This window comes from Macaca nemestrina, chromosome 1 (genome assembly GCF_043159975.1).
Source record: "Macaca nemestrina isolate mMacNem1 chromosome 1, mMacNem.hap1, whole genome shotgun sequence".
Lineage (NCBI taxonomy): Eukaryota > Metazoa > Chordata > Mammalia > Primates > Cercopithecidae > Macaca > Macaca nemestrina.
Genome location: NC_092125.1, coordinates 56,972,385 through 56,996,958, shown reverse-complemented (window position 1 = coordinate 56,996,958; position 24,574 = coordinate 56,972,385). Strand labels below are relative to the sequence as shown.

At 34.1% G+C, this 24,574-nt stretch overlaps 1 long non-coding RNA gene across 3 annotated transcripts in view; it reads left to right on the top strand.

Annotated features, from left to right (window-relative positions):
* LOC112427219 (uncharacterized) overlaps positions 1-24,574 on the top strand; it is a 47,745-nt gene that overhangs the window by 9,587 nt on the left and 13,584 nt on the right. Inside the window, exon 1 of one of the 3 annotated variants that reach the window (XR_011612468.1) lies at positions 1-24,574. This exon is cut by the window's left edge and continues 9,587 nt beyond it. The exons of the other annotated variants lie outside the window; for them this stretch is intronic. This is a non-coding gene — a long non-coding RNA (uncharacterized lncRNA). 3 annotated transcript variants of the gene reach the window in all.

Genomic DNA, 24,574 nt, shown 5'->3' with positions numbered 1-24,574 from the left:
TCTGCAAGATTGTAGATAATCAAAAATATTACATAAAATAAGAAACACTTTCCAGTTATCTTTGAAACAAGTTTTGGTACTTTTATTTGTGTGGGGTCATGGTTGAGATTTACTGCTCTGTTTTCATGTATCCTGATTCTGTAGGCGAACAGAGCATAAAAAAATAGGGTCAGTTAGGGAAGCTTTGCAATCGTGCAAAATGTCTGCCCTTTGCTATATCCTCTTTCCTGTTCTCTAAGACTGTGACAATCAGGAACAGGAATCCTTGAGAAACCCAGGCCTCTTTTAACTCTCCAGGGACACTACTTCTATCTGTTTTCATGCTCCTTCTAAGGGATCCTCCTTCAGACTATAGCACACTTCTGAACTTCCACCCAGTTTGCTACATTCCCAGTTATTTCTGCTTAGTTAGGACTTTGCCTCACCCTCCATGGTGCTGTTTATGTTTCACAGGCAGAGCTGTCTTCTTACATTTTTGTTTTAAAACGTTATATTTTTAACTCTAAGGGAAACGGGGTTAACAGGGTAGACATGACATCAAAAGGATACATGTAGGGACAGACGCAGATGTCTTTGGCATTCTGAAAATTTGCAGGGTAGTAGGCAGAATCACGCGATTACACTGAATTTGATTGGGCAGCTCTCACTTCTGGTTCACGAAGTGTGCCCACTTCAGAGTGGAAGGCTTCTCTCAACTAATGCACTTGAAGTAGATGCTCGACTCATTCTTGTGGTTTATACTTGATTCGGTATATTTCCTGTAGGGAAATTACTGTTTTAACTTAAAGGAACTAACTTCTCCTTCAGCACATGTTGGACTAGAAAAATAAAACACAAGTATGAAAAGAGGAGACTATGTCAATAAGAATATCAGGGTGTAAACTGTATCAAATAATTTGAAATTAGGAGGGTGTGTCAAAAATTGGTTACAGACATTTTTATTATACCTGTGAATTATCAAGAAAACTTCATGAAAACGCAACCACTGTGTGATGGGAAACCAGAAGTAAAAATTCCTCATAAGGTTTTCAGTATTAATCTAATTTTATTGCTTTAAAAACATTCATATAGGAGACATAATTCACTGATTTGTATAATTGTTTGATTGGCTGTTACTATTAGTTATCTATCAGGACATTATTCAAAATATATTGAGAGAAAATGAAACACTCAGTCACTACTCTGGTTATTATGAACCACTTTACAAAGTGCCTCTTGCCCTGAAAAGAGTTAACGATTTAAGCTGACAACAGTGACTATGAAGAAATTCATTCTTTGGTTAGTCTGAGGACAGAAAGGGGTTAATTTTTCAAATCTTTGTAAAGGGGGTAGTGGGGGAAAACTCTGGAAGATAAAAAACCAAACCAAAGACTAAGCTGTTAGTGATTTGGTTGTATTTATGGATTATACTACATGTTGAAAAGAGGAAAATCAGAGCTGTAAGATGACGCTGCAGGGGTCGTCTGGACTTTTCACTGAGTCTAAAGTCTATTTAGTCAATGCTTATTAAGGCCTGGTTTTGACCTTTGCCCTTCTCACTCCTCCCTGTTCCAGGTGCAACATTTTTGCAAGTGCTTGACCATTATTAGACACTATGTGCAAACTTTAAATTGTGAACGGAGTGTGTTGAACATAGCAAATAATCCAGTAGTTATGATGCTCACATTTTTATTAGAAAGTGTAAAAACTCAGTAAACTTAGATTTGTTTCCTTTTATAATTAATAAACAGTGCATATTGCTCTTCTTCAAAATATAACGAAGGCTATTCAAGTGCAACTTACATTTAAACCAGATTAGCACATTTGTTGTTAGAATGAATTCTTGTAAGAATATATCTAAAATAGTGATTTCTATTTAAGCTACTTTACTTTGAGGGGGACATAGAAAACTTTATATAATTATTTCCTCTATATTTTCACACATACACTTTTAGTAATAAATAAAGCTCTTCTATTCCAGGCTTGTATTTGTTTAAAGGATTAATTTTACTTTTAAAAATTATAAACTAAGAGATGAATACACAAACTACTTTAGTACTTTTAGTAGACAGTTTTTACTACAACATTTTGTAAAATATATTTATGTATTTACATGGTGTTTGATAAATATAAATGAAAATCCATTTTTACATACTAATTAACAGATATTTTTAACAAACCAACCATGTATATGCCTCTAAAATCTAATGTTATTATAGATAACATGCATAAAACATATAAAATGACTCAATATTAACTATATAAACATAAAAAAGGGAAATAAAGTTAGGCAAGTATTGGATTACATTAAAAACATTTAGAATTTTATTTTACTTTTCTGCTGAATGCTTTGTTTAGCAAAGAATTATCCACATTACGTAAATTCATGTATTTTAAATACATGCTTTTGAATTGTGAAGACAATAAAATATCTAACTTGAGGAAAAGGTTGGTTTTAAAATCTCACTGGAGAAATAATATATAAACATTTCTTTTAGCTTGAATTTTAAAAGGTAGAAAATATTTTACATTTTGAAATATTTTAAACTACACAGAAAAGTAAAAGCAATGTAATATACATATGCATATTTCCACCACTTTTTTATGCATTATAAAAAAGATTTACAATTTATAATATTTTGCTATACTTACCCCCAAATTATTTAAAAAAAATTATTTATACACAATTGAAGACTCCCATCCTCATTTCATATCCTGATTTCCCTCTGGCTATGGAAGTAATCACTGTCTCATAGTTTGCAGCTTATCTTTCGTGTGTCTATTGTCACACTTTAATCACCTACATATCAGAAACAATAAAAAGAATAAGGTCTCAAATATAAAATTCCTAACCAGTTTTTACATTTGTCTTTAAGTTATTGAAATTTTTCAAATAAGTATATTCATTGGATACTATACTTATTAATAGATTTTTAGTTTAAAACCATAACGTTGATTGAAGATTTAAATTAAAAGATCTTTCTACCTGCTTCAACTAACTTTCATGGTTGCAGAAACTGAGAAAATATGCCTCATGCGTTTCTTTTATTCAAATTCTTTGGAATTAAGTCTTACATTCTAGCTATTTTTATGTTACATAAGGAATTGGTAATATGGTTAAAATATTATTCTTTAACATTATTTCTGTTTCTCCCATTTTATTGTTTTCATAAAGAAACATGTATTACAGTTAGCTTCATGCATTAATTTTCATATGCCACACTCTCAAGGGGTTTTGTAAGGTGCTTATTGTAAAATGTTCTGAGAATCCATAAGAATTGTCTTATTTGCCAAGAAAATAGCACCAATAGCATAGTTAAAGAAAGAGCATTGACAGTAGGGTTGCTTTTTGGAACTAGATTTTCCTTTAAAAGGGGCAAACGCAATTCTGAACAAGTGTACTGAAACCAAGATCCTTATTTGAATACAGTATTACTGCAGATTTACATGAACCATGTGGTAATGCATTGCCATACAAACCTCTAATGCTCTGTCTCTGCCACGGCATCAGAGTAGAAATCTGCATCAGCACCTTTCCTATCATGCGTGATCCTAAACATAATCTATAGACAAAAAACTTCAGAGGTACATAAAGGTGAGTTTAAATGATTTCCCCCCTCACTAATTAAATTATCTAGGTAGCACTATATCAAGAGATACCTATAGTCAATTTAAAACTTTAGTCAAGATCTCAATGCCTAAAAGATGTAAGCAACTATACTACCTTTCTGAGATATTTGAGATTGCTATCCACTTAAACTATCTTCAACTCACATTTATTAACTACGAGTTATTTCAAAATTGGACAATTAGTATCCACTAGTAAATATTTACTCCAGACAATGTTTGGGCTTACATGGTCTAAAGATGAAGACAGGTGAATATGAAAGACTCTGTTTTTTCTCAGGTTCAGAGAGAGTATATTATAGCCCTCAATAAATGTGACTCCTGACTTTTTACACTAGATATACGTAAAAAATGCTGATACAATGATTGCAGCCATACCATCTCTCAAAAGAACATATTATGACTATACAATAATATATTTAAAATTCTTTATTCTGTAAGTTTTGTATACCAAGTCATTTATTCAAAGACATCACATTTTTGCTCTAAAATACATTCAAGAATATGGAAAGCTGCTTTTTAAAGGCTCTCATCTTATACTTTGGCCAAAAGAACTTGAAATATATTTACTAAATATTTATTAATTTTTTTCTTTTTCTTGACATTTGTATCTTTATTAGACTTAAAAGCTACCAATATTCTTTCCTCCAGATAATTACACAGTCAGTGTCTATTGTTTCAGTCTTTTTTGTTTTCTTCTCCACAATTCTGGTCAATTAATTATCTTTCAGAATGCCTATATCTGTTTCTCATGGTAAAATAGCAAACAAGAAAAGCACTGGGTAAGGAGTCAGAAGACATGTTATTCAACAGCTGGGTGGCTCTCTGTGAACCTCATTTTCCTTATCAGTAATTTAGAGATGTAGGGCTGGTGGATCTCCAAGGTCTTAGGACATATCTCTACATGATTATCTAAAAATGAGACCATTAGCCAATTAATAAATTCTGAGCTCTCAAAATAATCTCTATATTATGCATGTGCCAAGTGGTCCATCCTATTTAAAATGTGGTCTCACTTATACTTGTTCAAGGTTATTCTCTTCTAGTATTAAATTTTCATATTTTAAACTCATTTGTATATGAACTTTTGTTCCTGTATGTGTCTTCTGAAAAGCGTTCTTCACCAGAACCCACTGATTTTCTTTATGAAGTATCACATCTAAAATCACATAGCTTAAAAGGCTCTTACTCAGTTCTGATAATGTATTTTACAGATAAGCCAAGTAAAGTCAGGAAACAGCATGGGCAATAATTTGTAAAGATTCTTTTGGGGTAGAAATTATTCTCTGCAAATTCTGTAATAATATGGAACCATTGGGTAGCTCAAAAAAAGAAAAGATTCACTGCAGGATAGATTTTAGCTATTATTACTGAAACCACATGATGTGACTGTGGGGGTTTTCCAACCGCTGATTTAGACATTAATACTAAGAGTTACAAAATGGATGTCCTCAGAGTATTGTCAAATTTATTATTATAAAATTTTATTATAGGAAAATTGATCATTGAGTGACTGTTGCCAACACTTTTACTCTGAATTTTATCATTGCAAACTTAACTCAGATTTCTTATTTCTAAATAAATGACAATAAATTATAAATTATCTTACTAATTCAGACTATGCTTTAGGTTTAAATTAGTTTATAACTGTGATGTACATATAATGAACTTCCATTAAGAATAAGCATAAGGGATTGAACTTATAGATTCAAATGTCAGAAGTAGTGATAATAATATAAATCTAAATATGAAGAGTGTAGCATGAGTAATGGTAGTCTGTGGAGAAAAACATCACAAGTGAGTTAAAGAAGAAATGTAACATGAATTAGAAACATACTTGAAATGTAAATAGTTATAATTATATTGACAATATTTTTTCCACTGAAGTCTATACAAAAGATTTAATTTATTCATTTACGAAATTATAATCAATAACTATTTAGATCATGCCATAAAACAGATAATTAGAAACAAATTTTTAAATCTATTTGTTTACCAAAACTATCTCTGGGTCTGGAATATTCTATAAACACAGAATAGATTCACGTTAAATTGCTTTTTAGGTATTCATAGCATCCAAAACTCAGTTATTCTTAATCTATCCATAATATGAAAATTGCAGAAATGTCTGTGATTTTCTTCATCCTTCTTTTTAAAAAAATATCAATTTATTCAACTGATATTTGGTCCTATAAGCCCAATCTTTAGACAGAGGAAAGTGAAGGGAAAAAAGTTAGAGATGCAATGGCAGACCATATTAAATAAATATCAAAAGTAGTTTCTTAGTTGAAAATGTGGAATTAATTATTTAATAAAAATCATGTAGAATTTTAGTAATATTTACTTCTATTAGACTTGGATGTGATTTGTCATTGCATTAGGCATTGATGTGTCTACACCATGTGCACCTATTAATACACAGTACATTATTAATGATCATATTTGGACTTGGTAGGAAAAACTTTATTTCTATAACTGCTGTTAATGTTAGACTGAGTTTACAGATCTGAATTTCCCTTCCAACATTTTTTGAATTGGGATGTTAAAAAAAAAAAGGAAGAACTGGCCTAGGAGTGACTAATATCAGTACCTAGTTATTATCACAAAATAATCCATACCATTTTTATGGTCAAAATGTGGGTTCCTTTTCTTTTAATTTAGGATGGTTTGTTTATTAGAGTCAAATTTAGAGTTCAAGAGTTTAATGATCTAGTTTGTGAAATAATGTAACATTATTTTCTAACAGAAAAGAGCCTTAGAGATTACAGAAAGACAAAGAAACTGAGGTCTGAGAAGAGAAGCAAGTAATCTATATTCATGTAGTATCTAGAGTGATAAAAGTATAATTCTTTCAATTCCTTGGACTTCCCCTTAAAAATGACTGCGTCAAGGGAAACAAAGGTCACAATGAACCCATTTGGTTAAAAATATTAGCTCTGATAAAAGTCCTGCTAAGGATAAAGCTGAGCAATTCATTTTAATAAGAAACATCAGACTTCCTACAGAAGGACATAACCCCTTTGTTATTCAGTTTCCTCATCTGTGAACAGTCATAACAGCACATGCTCTATATATCTCATAATACGAGAAACATCTATTAAGTGCTTACTACAGGTAAATCATAGAACTATGTATATTGCACCTAATTTTCATAAAATTTCTATGAGGCAACTCTCCCATTATTATCCTATTTTGGAAATGAAGAAACTTAGAAACAGGATGGCCAGATCATAAGCTCAAGATGCTATAATGCCTATGGGATACGGCTAGGAATTGAACTCAGAAGCTAGAGAGACTTTTTACTTCTGCATCTGACTGCTTTGCTTCATAGCTTCCCAACACTTTTGTCTTAAAACATAATAATAGGTGGGGAGAGGGGGAAACATCAAAGTCATAAAGAATTTTTCAAATGCAAGACTATATTAATACTAGAAGGGATGTGGGCCCTATCTCAGATTATCATCAGTAATCAATACTTAGATGCACAGGTCAAATCTCTGTAATAAGTTCCATTACAAGGAAGATTGAGATAGAACATGTATAAGCAAAATGGCAAAGTCCATTCATTTTACTTATTTATTTAAAATTACTGTATACTAAACTCTCTTAAAATTCATCATAATGAGATTTTACCTATGTGGATAATACACTTTTCATTTCCACACCACTTATATATTTTTTTATAAATATCAGTTTGTTCTGTCATGTTTCCCTATGGCTCATCTGTTTAGTGTTTTTATCTCCTTTACCTGTTATATTCTTCTATTCCATCTAAATAGAACTAATGTTTCAAAAAATATACCAATAATGGCTGCAAATTTAAAAAATAATCTCACAGCGTTTTAGTAAGTGTACTGAGCTTGGTTACAAGACAATTCACAGTAGTCCAGCCTGCAGTGGCTTCCATCCAAATCCATGTAGCCACCAATAATCCTTACAAAAGGATAAAACTCAGTCCAAGGACAGTGTTATCAAATTGTTACAATGTAGTCACTTTATAATCAATCTCAAATGTTTATTGAATGTTAGCTCTGGGGAAGCCATTGGGCATCAACGTAATTCATGTTCTCATGGTTTAAAAAATAAAATCTGTAGATGGTCTCAATCTTGGATCAGGGTTAACGGAGTCTGTCAAGGATTAAAAATACATACTTAGAAGTACTTAGAAATCCAAAAATCTCACACCTCTCAATTTTTTTGGCATTTTCTAAAATTTCCATAAACAACTAAATTTCGGTTTAGTTAGAGACTTGGTTGGACTCACAAGTCCTTCTCTTCTCTCCTGTGACTCTTTAAGCGTTAATCAACTGAAAGTTACAAGATGTGAAAGTGTGACTCAAGTCAACTTCTCTCTTAGAGAAGTAATGTTAAGTCATTGCCCGAAAATTTTCTTGTTGGTTCCCAGCTTTCTAAAAAAACAGTTCTTAATTTTGTGTCAGGTAGTGAAACTCACTATAGAAACTCATTTATTCCATAAACAACAGAAAAACAGTTTTTATTATTTGCTAGAGCTGAAATAATTTCGTATATATATACATATATATATATATATATATGAAACTAAATTGGCCAGGCCCGGTGGCTCATGCCTATAATCCCAGCAGTTTGGTAGGCTGAGGTGGGTGGACTACTTGAGGTCAGGAGTTTGAGACCAGAATGGCTAACATGGTGAAACCCCATCTCTACTAAAAATATAAAAATTAGCCGGGCATGGTGGTGTGTGCCTGTAGTGCCAGCTACTGAGGAGGCTGAGGCAGGAATACCTCAGAATACCTTCTTTTTGAAGGTATCCACTATTTTAAAACATGTCTCTAGTGTGTTTATATGCAATTTCAGCCTACTATGGTAGAACTTTTCTTGAAGGTCAAATGCAACATAATAGTAGGGAACAGGAAGCAATTGTGGCAAAGTTTTCTACAGTATTGCCCTAACTTCTAAGAAATTCTACAATAAATTTGAAATTGTCTGCTGAAGTCGTGTTGAGTATCCTGAAGAAGTTCCATTATTTATCCCTGAAAAACGAATCAGTGTTCCAAATGTTGAGTAGTCACTGCAAAAGTCATTAAAGAAACCAGAAACTATTATTAGAAACAGTTTTGTTTATGCTTTCTGTTTGTTTGTGTCTGGTTTTGAGACAGGGTCTTGCTCTCTCATCCAGGCTGGAGTACAGTGGCAAAATCATAGCTCACTGCAGGCCTGGCCTCAAGTAATCCTCCAGCATGGCCTTCCAAAGTCCTGGAATTATAGGCATGAACCACTGCGCCCAGCCAGAATGTCTTATATTTGAGTACTCATTTATAATTTTTCATCAGTTTTTTTCTTCAACTTCCATATTCATAAATGATGTTTGAGTCATGAATTCAAACATTCATATATTCATTTTTTAAATTATATAAGTAAAGAGTAAAGCTAATCTACTACTTTGTCCTTGAGGAGTAGAAGGCAAAAAAGGAGATGCTGACCAAATTCCCTAGTTAATTTTCAGGGTAGGAAGACAGAGACTGGATCACTGTGCTACTTTAATTCAATATCTATTTATTAAGCCTTTGTTTATTATAAACACTGCACTACACAGGTAGGAGGATATAAAAAATATGAGAAAAATGTATTCTCTGCCTTTGATATATTCATAAGCAAATTGATTGAAAATGACATTTTAAAATGTGCACCATAATTAATTCTTCTTTTGTATTCAAAATATATCTTCTGTATGTTTGCAGAACATTTTATTGTAAAAATCATAAATTTGTGAATAGCAATAAATTTCAGGAATTACATTTTTTAAATTGTCCTTCTTCAATACTTTGCTAATATAATTGATGTTCATAATGTTGACCAGAGGAGTAAATGTCCTAAAGATTTAGAATTATAAAAATAAACACTAAATTGGCCAGGCACGGTGGCTCATGCCTATAATCCCAGCACTTTGGGAGGCTGAGGCAGGTGGATCACTTGAGGTCAGGAGTTTGAGACCAGAGTGGCCAACATGGCAAAACTTCATCTCTACTAAAAATATAAAAATTAGCCGAGCATGGCGGTGTGCACCAGTAGTGCCAGCTATCGAGAAGGCTGAGGCAGGAGAATAGATTGAACCTAGGCTGTGGAGTTACAATGAGTCGAGATCATGCCACTGCACTCCAGCCTGGGCAACAGAGTAAGATTCCATCACAAAAAAATAAATAAGTAAAATAAAAAATAAAAATAAACACTAAATTATGTTTAGGGCAATATTAGAATAAAATCTGGAGTTTTTACAATAAGACTCCAAGAATTAATCAAATGTATCAGTTTCAGAAAAAAATCTGCATTTCTGTATAATATTTCTTATGTAATTCTTAGGGCATTTTATTAAATCAAATAATTACTTCTTGCTTTGATAGTATGTAAAAAATGTTGTTATTAGTTTACTAAAGTCATATTTTCCCCAATTCTTAAAGGATGCACATGTCATGAAAGAAAAGAATATCACCAAGCAGGGACATTTTCTATGTGATCAAATAAGTGGCATCTGCTGTAGGATATTTGTTCCAATAAATGTACAGACCTTTGGAAGAGTTCAGATATACTCCAAATAACAACTGGAATCTTAACATTCATTCATGTCATTCTCAGTGTTTCAGGATCTATCTTCATCAAATAAATGATATCATTGAGAGTTTAGATGGACGTAGCATAAGCACAATTAGCATAACCACTGACCACATGATCTGATCCAATACACTATGACCTATGATTTCCTCAAGAATCTTCAAGATTATGACTGTGTCCTTTTGATGCCCTATGCCACTAGCTTTTTCAGCAATCCTTAGACCTAAAAAACTAGTGGTTTCAGAATCATTTCAGAGCAGGAGAGGTGGTAGGATGCCATGATGCTCTTGGAGCTAGACGGATGAAGACAGAATACTCTCATCAAACTGTAAATTCTGGAATAGCTTGGACTCTCATAGCAGCAGTAGTTTATGGAACCACTGATTTTAGAAAATTGGTCATCTAGCACCTTCCAATTGATAAGTGAGTTCTCACCGCTTGTCATGTTAAAACTTGGGACTACATTTCTAAGATCCTTGTTCTTATCATTGAAGCTTGATACTAATTCTATCCTGTTCATCAATGTCACCATCATTATCTTTTTACTTCTCTATGTGTCAAACAAATGTAAAAGAGCTTAGTTTGATTTTTTCCAATCCACAATTAACCTGAAGAATACAGGCATACCTCCGAGATTTTGTGGTTTCAGTTTCAGACCACTGCAACGAAGCAAATATTGCAATAAAGTGAGTCACATGAATTTGCTAGTTTCCTGGTGCATATGAAAGTGTGTTTACCCTATATGATAGTGAGTTAAGTGTGCAATGGCACTATTTAAAAAATTGCATACCTTAATTTAAAATATTATTTAAAATGCTAAAGATCGTCTGAGCCTTCAGTTAGTTGTAATCTTTTTGCTGGTTTTGGGTATTGCTTCAATGCTGATGGCTGTTGACTGGTCAGGTGGGTGATTGCTGAAGTTTGGGATGGCTGTGGCAATTTCCGAAAATAAGACACCAGCGAAGCTCACCACACTGATATACTCTTCTTTTCATTTAAGTGTTATCTGTACCATACAATGCTATTCGGTAGCATTTTACCCATAGTAGGACATCTTTCAAAATTGAAGTAAATCCTCTCAAAATCTGTAGCCGCTTTGCCAACTAAATTGATGTAATATTCTAAATCCTTCGTTGTACTTTCAACATTTACAGCATCTTCACCAGGAGTAGATTCCACCTTAAGAAACTACTTTCTTTGCTTGTTCATTATAAACAGCTCCTCATTCCTTAAAGTTTTATCATGAGATTGCAGCAAGTCAATCACATCTTCAAGCTCCGCGTCTAATTCTTGTTGTCCTGCCATTTGCACTACATCTGCAGTTACTTCCTCCACTGAAGTCTTGGAACTCCTCAGAGTAATCCATGAGGGTTGTATTAAACTTCCTCTAAACTCCTGTTAATATTAATAATTTGGCCTCCTCCTATGAATCACGGATGTTCTTTATGGCATTTACTATGATGAGTCATTTTCAGAAGGTTTCCAATTTACTGAGATCCCTCAGAGGAATTACTATCTATGGCAGTGATAGCCTTACAAAATGTATTTCTTAAATAATAAGATTACACCTTGATCCATGGGCGGCAACATAGATGTTGTGTTAGTAGGCATGAAAATAACATTAATCTTCTTGCATTAGAGCTTTATCAGAGCTCTTGGGTGACCAAGTACATTCTCAATGAGCAGTAATATTTTAAAAGAAAATTATATTTCTGAGCAGTAGGTCTCAATAGTGGGCTTAAAATACAGCATGTCCACCATGCTGTAAATAGATATGCTGCCACCCAGGCTTTGTTGTTCCATTTACAGAGAACAAGTGGGGTAGATTTAGCATAATTCTTAAGGGCCCTAGAAATTTTGGAATAGTAAATGAGCATTGGCTTCAAATTACAGTCACTCAGTTCATTAGCTTCCAACAAGAGAGCCGGCTTGTTTTTTGAAGCTTTGAAGCCAGGCTTTGACTTCTCCTCTCTCACTATGAAAGTCATAGGTGGCATCTTCTTTCAATAGAAGACTGTATATGTACGTTGAAATTATATATTTTTAGTGTAGCCACCTTTATCAATTATCTTAGCTAAATCTTCTGGATGACTTGCTGCAGCTTTTATATCAGCACTTGCTGTGTAACTTTGCACTTTTATGTTTCAGAAACAGTTTCTCTCCTTAAACCTCATGAACTGACCTCTACTGGCATCCAACTTTTTTCTGCAGCTTCTTTGCCTCTCTCAGACTTCATAGAATTGAAGAGTTAGGGTCTTGCTGTGGATTACGCTTTGGCTTATGGGAATGTTGTGGCTGGTTTGATCTCCCATCCTGACCACTCAGAGTTTCTCCAAATCAGCAATAAGGCTGTTTTGCTTTCTTATCATTTGTATGTTTAGTGAAGTAGCACTTTTAATTTCCTGGAGAACTTTTCCTTTGCATTCACAACTTGGCTAACTAGCACAAGAGGCCTAGCTCTTGGTCTATCACAGCTTGCCACATGCATTCCTCACCCAGTTTAATCATTTCTAGCTTTAAATTTAAAATGAGAGGTGTGGTTCTTGTCTTTCACCTAAACACTTACAGGCCGTTGTAGAGCTGGCCTAATTTCAATATTGCTGCGTCTCAGGGAAGAAGGAGGCCCAAGAAGAGGGAGAGAGACAGGGGAAAGGCTGGTCTGTGGAGCAGTCAGAACACACACAACATTTATCAATTAAATTCTCCATTTTACATAGGTGCAGTTCATGCACCCACAAAAATGACAACAGTAATACAGAAAATCACTGATCATAGATTGCCATAACAGATAAAATATAATGAAAAGTTCTGAATTATTGAGAGAGTTAGCAAAATGTGACAAAGAGACACAAAAAGAGCACATGCTATTGGAAAAATGGCACAGACAGACTTGCTTAATGCAGGGTTGCTACAAACATTTTATTTGCAAAAAGCACAATTTCTGCAAAGTGCAATAAAGTGAAGTGTAATAAAGTACGGTACGTCTGTATTTTGGCCAGATGACAGAATTATACTTCCTAGAAACTGGCCACATAAACATCAGGGGTTTTTATTCTTTCTATGGGGTAAACCTGGAAGAGGTAACAAATGAAACTGCTAAAAAGATTTTAAGCTAAGATGGTTTTTAAGATAACAGATGGAATTGATTTAGAAAGAAAATGAAATTGCAAGGAGATAGCAAAGAAACACATTGTCAGGACTAAACAGAAGCCGTGCATGGGGTGCTCTGACCTAGGAATCTGGATGAAGCTGAGGAGGACTTCAGAAGCAACAGCCACATTTTTATTTCGGTCATAGAGCCTCAGGTGTGCAATGCTAGCTCCAAAGGGATTTCAAGTGCCATGAAAGGCAGCCCCTGACAGTCTATGCTCTCTTCTAATTTTTGTGGAAATGGCATTCCAGTAGGATTCCCAGCAGCTATGATAACAACAGCCATGGTGCTCCCTCTGGAATATGTCATTCTTTCCCGTTAACACAGCTGATTGTCCCTAATGAGCTTTTCGGTATCAATATGGCTCTTTATTAGCCACCTCTAAAGTGTTGACTTTGACATATGTATAGTCTCAGATGATGTTTTTTAGAGTATAATTGTAGCTCATTGTCCCTAATACAGCCAGCTTCCAGAGTTTGACTGAATTGCTATAGCTTTGATGTAGTTCAATGTTAGATGCTAGAGTGTTATGGGGGTTTCAATTACTGAGAGAGTAAATGAAAAGATAGCCTTTTTTTTTTTCCTGCTCTTGATTTTGATGATTTTTCTCACTGGAGAGAAATAACACCTCTGAATTAATGGGAACACTGTACGAAGAAATAAGGAAATCATAATTCAGAGCAGAGTTACCCTGTGCTGAGACTCCCTTTGTGCTTTAATGCAATGAGAATTTAAAAAGATATATTAAGGGTAAAATATGTCAATTTTGTAAAATAACACAATCTGTGGTAAAGCAGTTTTAAAAAGAAAGTTGTTGAAGTTGTTTTCTTTTTTGGTCAAGTTTATATTCATTCCTTCATTGAGCAAAATCCAGGTGTTTGTCATCAAAAGTCTTAATCCGTATTCTTTTGACTTATTTTCCTAATTTAGGTACAGATTATCTTTGCACCTCAGAGAAATGAAGTGTCAGCACAATTAATTGAAACAATTGATTTGTTGTTTAAGAAGAAAAATAAGAATGTGATAATTAGGACCTACTGCACATATATTTCTGAATCACAATTAAAAAACAAAATAAGGTACCAAAACAGTAGTAGAAAATATTGGTAAATATGTGTTGATAATACTTCATTCCACGCAGAAAAGAAGGTTATATTTGTTTGAATCCAAGCATTAGATAGTTGGAGTTCTTGAGGAAGTCAATAAATAGCACCCTTCTTCCCCACTCAAGTTCTGAAATAAAAAGCAAAATCAGTGGAGACAGAATATCACCTTTATTATTGCTATGGCTGATCATTTTGCAGAATGTGACTCACACCTTCAAGTATGTAGGCTGAAAATTTATAGCATGGAGAGGTCACCTGAGAGGATTTGCCTTCTGTAGGCAATACAAAGAGAGGAAGAGAACATGAGAGCTAGACAGTGAGAGGATGAGGGAGAAAGAAAGAAAAAGAAGATATGGAGATATGCAGGCTCATGTGCGCAGTTTTTCCTTCCCAACTTCCCATTTAAATGTGTGTCTGGAGTAGAATAAATAGGAGAGCTTAAAGTGTTACATTAATGAAACTCACTACATATGAAGACAAGTGTAGGGAAAGAAACCTTTCCCCATAAAGGTATGCATAAAAGAAATAAAAGGCAATCAAATATAAAGTGTAAAAATATAGTATAGTAAAGTAAAAAAAATCCTAACTTTATTTCTTTTTTTTTTTTTTTTTTTTTTTTTGAGACGGAGTCTCGCTCTGTCGCCCAGGCTGGAGTGCAGTGGCCTGATCTCAGCTCACTGCAAGCTCCGCCTCCCGGGTTCACGCCATTCTCCTGCCTCAGCCTCCCGAGTAGCTGGGACCACAGGCGCCCTCCAGCTCGCCCAGCTAGTTGTTTTTTTTTTGTATTTTTTAGTAGAGACGGGGTTTCACTGTGTTAGCCAGGATGGTCTCGATCTCCTGACCTTGTGATCCACCCGTCTCGGCCTCCCAAAGTGCTGGGATTACAGGCTTGAGCCACCGCGCCCGGCCCTAACTTTATTTCTTTATTTAAATTAATATCCATAAAGATAGCTCACAAAAACCTACACATATATAGTAATAAGTAGATAATTCTCTACAGGAAAGAGCTACCAAAGCTTGAAGTGATTGCCAGAAATCTCCACTTAAAACAATAGGTAAAGAATAATTGGGGGTTTACACGAGAGGCATATGCCCTTTATTTCCCAAGACTTGGAATAGGGCTCCAAACTGTAGAGGGCAGAGCAAGTTGATTCTCCATCCAAACAAGCTAAAAGAAAATTGCCCCTCAATGTCATGTCTACACTCCACCAACTACTTCAACTCTGGTTGAAATATTAAATTAATCCTACTTTTTTATTAACTAAAGGATTTCATTCAACATTTCTACAAAGTGTCCTTCTTATACTGCCTATCATAAATACTCAAAAATAATAGGACATGGCAAATATCTAACAAAGTATTTGATCATATGAAAAATTTTTCTGCCTGAGATTCACACATGATGCTAGCCTTCTAACAACAATTAAAAGTTATTTATATCCTGATCATGAGATGAGAACATCACCAGCCACATCATGTTACCATGTAGTATTAATTTTTGCAGAGAGTAGAAACAATTTTGCTAAAGATGTTGATGAGGCATGGAATTCTCTCATGCTTTTCCTCCATTATCATCTGTTCTCGGTTCTTCCATTATCAACCCTTTGCCTTCCAGGGTAGCTAGCAGTAGGAGGGTTGTGACGTAGCAGAAATAGCCTTCAAAGTTGTCACCTTTCAGGCCAGACATTCTAGAGATACTGTACTGACTACTGGGAAAGCCAGTCCTGCATGTTGGAATAATTTCAGTGCAAAAGTGAAGCTGACACATCCAACAGATTTCAAGTGTCCTAGTTCTAAAACAATTTTAAGAAGGAGTCTTTGACAGGATTTACCAAGGAGTTGTAGAGCAAAATATATTTGAAGAGGCTGGTCAGTATTCAGATGGTCATCTTCAAGCCATACAACTTTCCTATTTTAGTCAGTGTTGTCTAGAGAAAAAAAAAATAAGGTGTATATATATAAATGTATACATATACATATGTATAGAGGGAGGGAGAGAGATATTAATTTTAAGGAATTGGTTTATATAATTGTGGAAGCTGGCAAGTCCAAAATCTGTAGAGCAGGCCATCAGGCCGGGGACCTAAAGGAGCTGCAGTTTGAGTGTGAAGGCAATCTGCTGGCAGAATTCTCAGAAAATCTCATGGGTTTATGGAGGCATTTATACAGCATTCCATTCTCAAAATGGATCTCAACATATATGTGTACCGTTTTATTCTGGGAATGACATCTAGCTCCTTTGCAAACACCTGATTCATTTATACAACCATGTTCATTGAACACTTCTATGTATCGGGTAATTGACAGTCATCTGAAGATTGCAAACAAAACTATGACAGGATCAAATCTGCATTTGGAAAGATAACTCAGGCATCAGTTCAGATGAGGTGACATCATAATTGCCAAAAACGAAATATGGATTCAAGCATGAAATGTAATTCATATTTTTCCTCAAGTGTTTATTCTCTAAACAAAAGACTTAAAAACAGGCAGCCATTAATTTTTCTCTTCGCGTTTGTCTTTATTTACACATTTGGAGCACATGTTTAAGTTGGTGTAGTTTCAGGCCAGATATAATTTTATTATTTCAAAGTATAAAAAGCAAAATGCAACCCACACAGGAAAAACTCTCATTTGTTAATTCACATATGGACTTCCCGAGAGTGTGTGGCTGGTCACTTGGGGCTGATGTTTGCATGGGCCTCCGCCAGCACCCCACGTAATTGCTCTGCCTTGCTCAAAATCATTCAAAAAAGAAACTATATAAAGGAAACAATGCTTTGGGATGAGGATAATGCCTAATACATTCGAACTGAAGTTTACTTTTTTTTTGCTCTGCCTGAGATTCACACATGATGCAAGCCTTCTAACAATTAAAAGTTATCTGTGTCTTTCTTTGGCCATGTATTTGCTAGTAATGCAATGTATCACAATAGTTATAGTGAAGTCATGAATTGCATGTAGGAGATAACATGTTGATTCTCACTAAAAATACAAAAATGGAAGAGCAGTTTTACCTTAAGTTTCCCTAGCAAGTTCTCCATGTTCATAATCACTAGGCATAGAACACATGAAAACCATCTCAGTGTGCATATGTAGGCAGGTATTTTAGCAAGAAAGCAAATATCTGATAAAATGAACACATTTAAATAGCAACTTAAAGTGTGTGCCACATACTCTGATTACCCTGAATATAAAGAATATTTAAAACTTACGTAATTTTTTTTCTGCAAGGGCTCAAAGCTACATATGCCTACATTGCTGCAATTGTATGTATTACTTATTGAATTTTCTAATGTAACTTAAACATTGATTTTGGGAGTTTATAAGTTACACAAGTAGGAAAAACAAAAGAAAATTTTATTTTTGAAGTACATGTTTTCAAGTGTATGTACAAGTCCACTTATATTTAGGCCATATTGTGCATTAGAGTAAGCATACTCTTAAACAAAGAAATTGAGTGCATAAACAATCATAGCCCAAGGTTTCCCATTATTATGTGAACCTATTGTTTTGTTTTCCATATACTTCCCAAATTTGCTTCTGCTATTTCCTCCTATTGAAATGATTTTTTTCTTGCTCTTTTCTGAATATCCAAATGTAGTTCAACTCAAATGCCACCTTCTCTAATACTTACTCATCTACCACTGTGGTACTTAATCTCTTCTTTAAATGTCAAGAACCTTTCACCCCTATTCTTTTAAGGCTACTTGCAACACTGTTTCTTGTGTTACTGTATTTTCATCCTTAGAAGACCAATCCTTGGAGGCAGGATCTCAATCATTCAGCAGAGAGCCCTTGATCTAATAGATAAAAGTAAATATTTGTTAAAATATTGAGTTAATGTATAAGGATTTAGAAAAATCCCCGAAGAAATCCAAAAGCCAGCTCTAGAACGTGACTATCTCTAGAAATGTGAAGAGTACTAAGTTGCCTCTTCCTAAATTGTAATATTCAAATAGTCCTATTTTTAAAATAAACTGAATACAAAAACCTTAGGAATTGAGGGGAATTAGATTGGAGTGGGGTTCTAATTATATGAATTACAAATCTATGCCCAATACATGACCAATGTTGAAGACAATGATTACTTTTACAGATTTTAATGGAAGTATGTCCTAAACATTCATCATTAAAAAGCACAAATAATGAGCTTATCGAAGAATAAATGCTGAGAAACAAATGAATTGCATATAACAGAAGTACCATTATAAGACTAGGAGAAGAAGTGATTATGAAATACAACAAATAGATGTAATCCTAAAATATCTTATGGCTGATGTATCTCTGTGACTGATTGCTAGCTCATGCATTGTTTCATTCCACAATTTTTTATCGAGTACCTATTATAAATCTGGCACCCTTCTAGTTGCTGAGAAGACAGTGATAAACACAAATTCCCTGTACACAGCAAACACATATGTAATCAATCAGGTGGCTATAAATACTAAAAAGATAAATACAAGAATTATGAAAGTGCAATGATGTGGTTTGTCTGTGACCCCACCCAAATCTCATCTTGAATTGTAGCTCCCATAATTCCCACGTGTTGTGGGAGGGACCAGGTGGAAGATAATTAAATGATGGGGGCAGCTTTCTCCACATTGTTCTTGTGGCAGTAAGTCTCACGAGATCTGGTGGTTTTATAAGGGGTTTCCCCTTTTGCTTGGCTCTCATTCTGTCTTGCCTGCCATGCCATTAAGATGTGGCTTTTGCCTTCTGCCATGATTGTGAGGCCTCCCAGACATGTGGAACTGTGAGTCCATTAAACCTTTTTTGTCTTTATAAATCACCCAGTCTTGGGTATGTCTTAATTAGCAGCATGAGAACAGACTATTATATGTGGTATGAAATTTTATATACAGCTATCAGGAAAGACCTCTATGATACGATATTATTTGAGCTGAGCCTTGAAGGAAAGAATGGTGGGAGTCATATGAATATCCAAAGAAGAGCTCTTCACACCTGACTAGGGGAATAGCAAGTGCAAATGCCCTGAGGCAGGAATGTTATTAGGATGTTTGAGCAAAAGAGTAAGGAGGTCATTAGAGTGAACAAGGAGACAATGGCAGGGGGCACAGTGAAGAAGTGAGGTGAGCAAATCATGTAGGGCCTTGAAAGCTCTGGTTAAGATTCAAGATTTTATTCTGAGTGTGATGGAAAGCTATTGGGATCTGACCAGTGGACATATGTGATTTGGCTCTAGAATTAAAAGGATCACTCTGGCTTCTGTGTGAAGAACAGCTTAGGCTAGGGGTGGTGATAATGTGTAAGGATGAAGCATAGAGGCCACTGAAGCTGGTATGGCAATAATCCAGGCAAGAGGGGCAGGTGCCTTGTGTTAGGGCGGCAGCTGTGGAGGTGGTGAGAAGTGGCTGGATTCTGGTATATTTTAAGTTACAGTGAAGGTCAAATTATTATATAAGACTTTACTAAGTAAGATTCCGCCAGATGTAAAGAGCATCTTTTTTGAGAGGACTTCATTATATCATATTTATAATGGTAATTATTCTCACAGTTACTCTCTAGGGAGCTCATCTGTTAGGATTAACCCCATCTCTCAGAGAGGCCTGGGTGACATGCTTTGTGTCACAAGTCAAGACAGATCCCAGAGCTCCAAAGCTACTGTTCCTTCTACTAAATTTCACATTTTGTTCTCAGTTTTCTTCTGCATATTCAAGAGGAGTTTTGATTTAAAATATGTAAAGTATTTTTAGCATGAGGAAAAATTCTGAATATTGACTTAAATGGTTAGCTTCATAAAAAATTGTTAGCATCTTATTTTCAAAAGATTAGTGTAGTGATTTTAGCAGTGTTTTGCATTTTTTTAGGCTGAACACAAGCCTGCAATAATTCATTTTTGAACAATTTTAACAAGCACATTCTATGGGGAAAATATATCGTATTAGTGATATTTTCTGTGTTGCCTTGTTTTTAAATATGTGTGTTTAAAGTATAAATATTATTAAAAGCATCCTCAAAGATATCATTTAACAAACTATTTCCAGGAGAAAAAGTCTAACTTTATTGTTAGTCCTGACCATTCACATATTTGTTTATTCTGAATCATTAACCAATGACCTATTTTTTAAATTCTGAAACATTTTTCAGTTACTACGCATTTACAGCACTCTAAAACACTAACCAATCAGCTAACAGGTTTTATTGTAATGATTTTATTGTGCTAGAGAATACTTTTTTGTTATAATATTTGAGTTCTAACCTATTCGTTTCTTCTTGTTCTTAAATAAGAATTTAAGGGATTCTTGGAGATTCTTAGCTGCTTTTATATTTAGAATGCTAGAACATGATGCAAATACCCTCACTTTAATCAGGAAATATGGACACTGACATTAAAAAGTCTTCCCCCTCACATACTTGTGAGTCATTTTTCTTCTACAAGATTCTTTTCTGCATATTTCCACTAGACCCACATCTCACTCAAATAGACTCTCAGCCTCTTGAGTCAGGCATTCATTTATTTCTTTTCCCTACACCCTTCCTCTGGAAACGCAAAGAGAATTTAATGCATTGTGTATTTATTGACAGCCCCTAAAATGCATGATATTCTGGCTAAGTGGTACAAAGAATAACAGAGAATTGAAAACAATCCTTACTTTCTGAGGACCTAACTCCTAAATAATCATTTAAGCTAAATAAGAAAGGGAAAACCTGCCACTAGTCTTGAGAGATTAAATAATTGATAATCTGGTGACTCCCACAAATTGCTTATTCTCTAAGAAAAAAAAAAAAAAAAGGAAAACATTTTTTTCAGGTGTCCAAAGAGAATTCTTTAACCTTTTCTTTGTTCCATCAAAGATGAGTTCTGTCGTCTCTTTCAAGGTATTTTCTCTTAGATCCTTCTTTTCATTTCAGTCCTCAGTGTTGTGCTAATCCTTGATCATAGGGGAATTTGCAGATGTAAGTATGGGAGATAGAAGAGTATAAGAAACAGAATTAAGGATTTATTAAAATACAGAAAGGAACAGTCTCTGTTTAAGTATGGATAGTCACCAAGAGCAATCAAGATGGCACTGCATATTTACTGGGAGTCGTCTCATTGGTTATATGCTAGGTTTCCTTCCAATGAAAGAGGAAAAAGTGACTTTTTTTTTTTCTAAGAAGATGCTATAATAGATGCATGTAGATTTGCTAAAAGTAGAATAGAGTAATTTATCCTGTCAGAGTTATTGATGCTCAAGTCTGTCTTTTTGGAAATTGCATTCGTTGAAAGTCAGGCATGCTTAAACCCTGATTGCAAATTTTAGATGTTTTCAAAAGATTATGTAAGAGCAGAAATTGAAGTGTATCATCTTCTGTCTTCTATTTAGTGTTGTTCTGTTCTACTTCCAATGAGTATCGTAAATATGATGACAGAGTATAATGAAATGGTTATTTGGTTGTTTTGTTAGGTTCCAAAGTTCAGAATTTTCTAATCCCATTAACAATAATAAAAAAAATACTCTGCCACTCAAAACCACAAATATCTCAAATATTTAAGTTTACTAAGCTTACAATTAGCACAAGAAATCTTTTCTCATAGAGCTTCAAGACCACAACCAAATAATTCTTCTTGAAATTATAGATAAAAGTCTAGTAACATAGTATAAAAAATAACTTTTTAAATAATATACAAATAATAAATTTTATTTATGGTGTTAATTTTATGAGCAAACTATTTTAAAATATTGCTACATTATGTATAATAAAAATTGTGTACTGTGCATAACAAAAAATAAATATTGATGGTTTTGCATAATAAACATTGTTAAAGGAATGATTTTTGTTACCTGAAATTATAAGATTTAAATTTGTATAGCAAGTTTCACTCAGTCACTGTTTGCTGCCATAGAATTTATAAGAGAACGTACAAAATATACTAAAAAGGAAAGAAAATCTGTTGTTTTTCTGTCCAATAAATCTTTCTTCCAGATATATAAATGGCTGTTGATTCTATTGCCATTCCATGAAATGTGGAAGTCAATGAAGAAATAAGACCTGCCAAATAAAAGGGCACATCCCCTGTTTATAATGAGCAATGGATACCTATTTAGAGAATGAAGAAACAACAGAAACAGGCAGAGCTGATTTGTGTTCTATTCTCTGTATACAATTTGACATGCCTATTTATCACACTTCAATAAAAGTGAGCTGAACACTTTAGAGATACTGCAACCCGTGAAGAACAGAAATGTAGAATTGAGCAGCATCAATTCCCAAAAGTTGCTTACACATTGTTCTAATTTCCTTTCATAGAGAATTTATATACCATATTTAAGGTTTCAACAAACCCTTTATCTAGAAGCAAGTAAAATTTAACAAATTGTTAATGTATACTTATACATTTGCTAAGCAATCTATAAATAAATCCATGGGTTTTTAAAAGTCAGAAATTCTCGCAAGCAATACCATTTGAGTTCTCATTTAAACAAAAAAAAATGAAACTATACTTCAAAATTATTTTCATTTTTAAATATCTATAGTTTTTGTAAAGCAGAGCTAAATGTGTTTCTGAATATATTATGGATGAGATATATTATGAATATTCTACTTGTTAAACCACCAAGACAAATGTTATACTTTTGCTCTACAAAATTTGAATTTATAAACATAATTTACACTCTAGCAAAGCAAATTTGATTTCTCTTTGAAGGAAGAAGACATGTAAATGGTGAGAAATTAGAAAAAAGGATGCTAATTGGATGGCAGCAATGATTCACCATTTTGTTTTAATTGTAAGGCCAAAATAAAAAGGTTGATTTTTATATGTTAGGCATGTTCTGTTGTTTATTAAAGAAGAATCAGCACTCTTGATATTTATAGTAAATGTGCATGTCCAGCCTTGACCTATAGTTACGCTACAAATAAAACTGTAATTGTTACTTTAATGTAGGTCCTATCAAAACCATCATTTATTCACATTTGAATAGATTTTTAAAAACTGCTCTTCAATCTTAATAATTTCTGCTGTTAGCACATTATTAACAAAATAACATGTTTTCCTCCAGTGGGCTCAGTGTGTATTACAGGTCACAGTGTTTAGAATGATGACAATGACAGGAAATCTATTGGGATGTTCTAAGCAAAGCACACGACAATGCAAGACAAAAAGATCTCCAGAAACTTGGTTGGAGTTTGAAAGAACTTCCTTGTTTGGGGAAGTCTGAAATAGTCTTAGAGGTTTGTTTGATGATAACAATGAATCTTAAAAGGGAGCAGGAAGGGAGGTGTTGAAACTGCTAAATTCTCTGTCAAAGAATTTTACCAATAATGTTTCCTTGCTCTTTAGCAAACTCTGTTGAGGGGATTACCCTGTTCATACCTGACATTCACAACAGAAATTCCTCTGCTTGTATTGGAAATTTACTAGGTATCAGATGGATTAAAGGAGCTACTGAAAGTGTTAGAAGGCACCAAGTAGTCAAGAAATAATTTTTTCAGTTTCCACTTATGCCCATATATTTTATCCCTTTAGAATATCTGTTAGAGAAAATTTACAAAAGACTAGCTAAATGAATAAATTAATAATAGAGGGAAAGGCAGAAGTCAAGATGCTAATTTTTACTGTTTTCTGGGGCAGATTACTAAAAAGAAAATGGAAACTAGAAGACAGTATACTAGAGAAATCACCAATCGTGTGTTTATAGGATGAGCAAACAAAAATGAAATTTATACACCATACACAAACCACTTGAACCAAAAGACGTTACCATGAGAACATTTACAAAAGTCTAACTTGGAACTTTGCTTTATATATTTCAGTTCTTTGATTAGAATCTTTGTTCAAGTTCAGTGGCATGTATAATGCTGAGGTCAATAGTGTTTTTTCTTCCAGGTCTCATTTTCAAGAAATGAAACTTTCTTTCGTACTTTCCTACACAAGCAAGATGATTTACTGATGCTCTGACAATTATGCACAGAGCTCATTGTTCTCTGAAATATATACACCAAATTTTTCCTGTTAGATTCATCTAAAGACTAGTACATTGTGCTCTCATGGAGCCAAAGAAAGGAGGACAAATTTTATTCCTGCCAGGTATTGGGAATTCTATTCAACCTAACCTACCTGAGAAATAAGTGTAACTAGATTTGGGGTGACTCTGGGATCATATCACTAAACAAT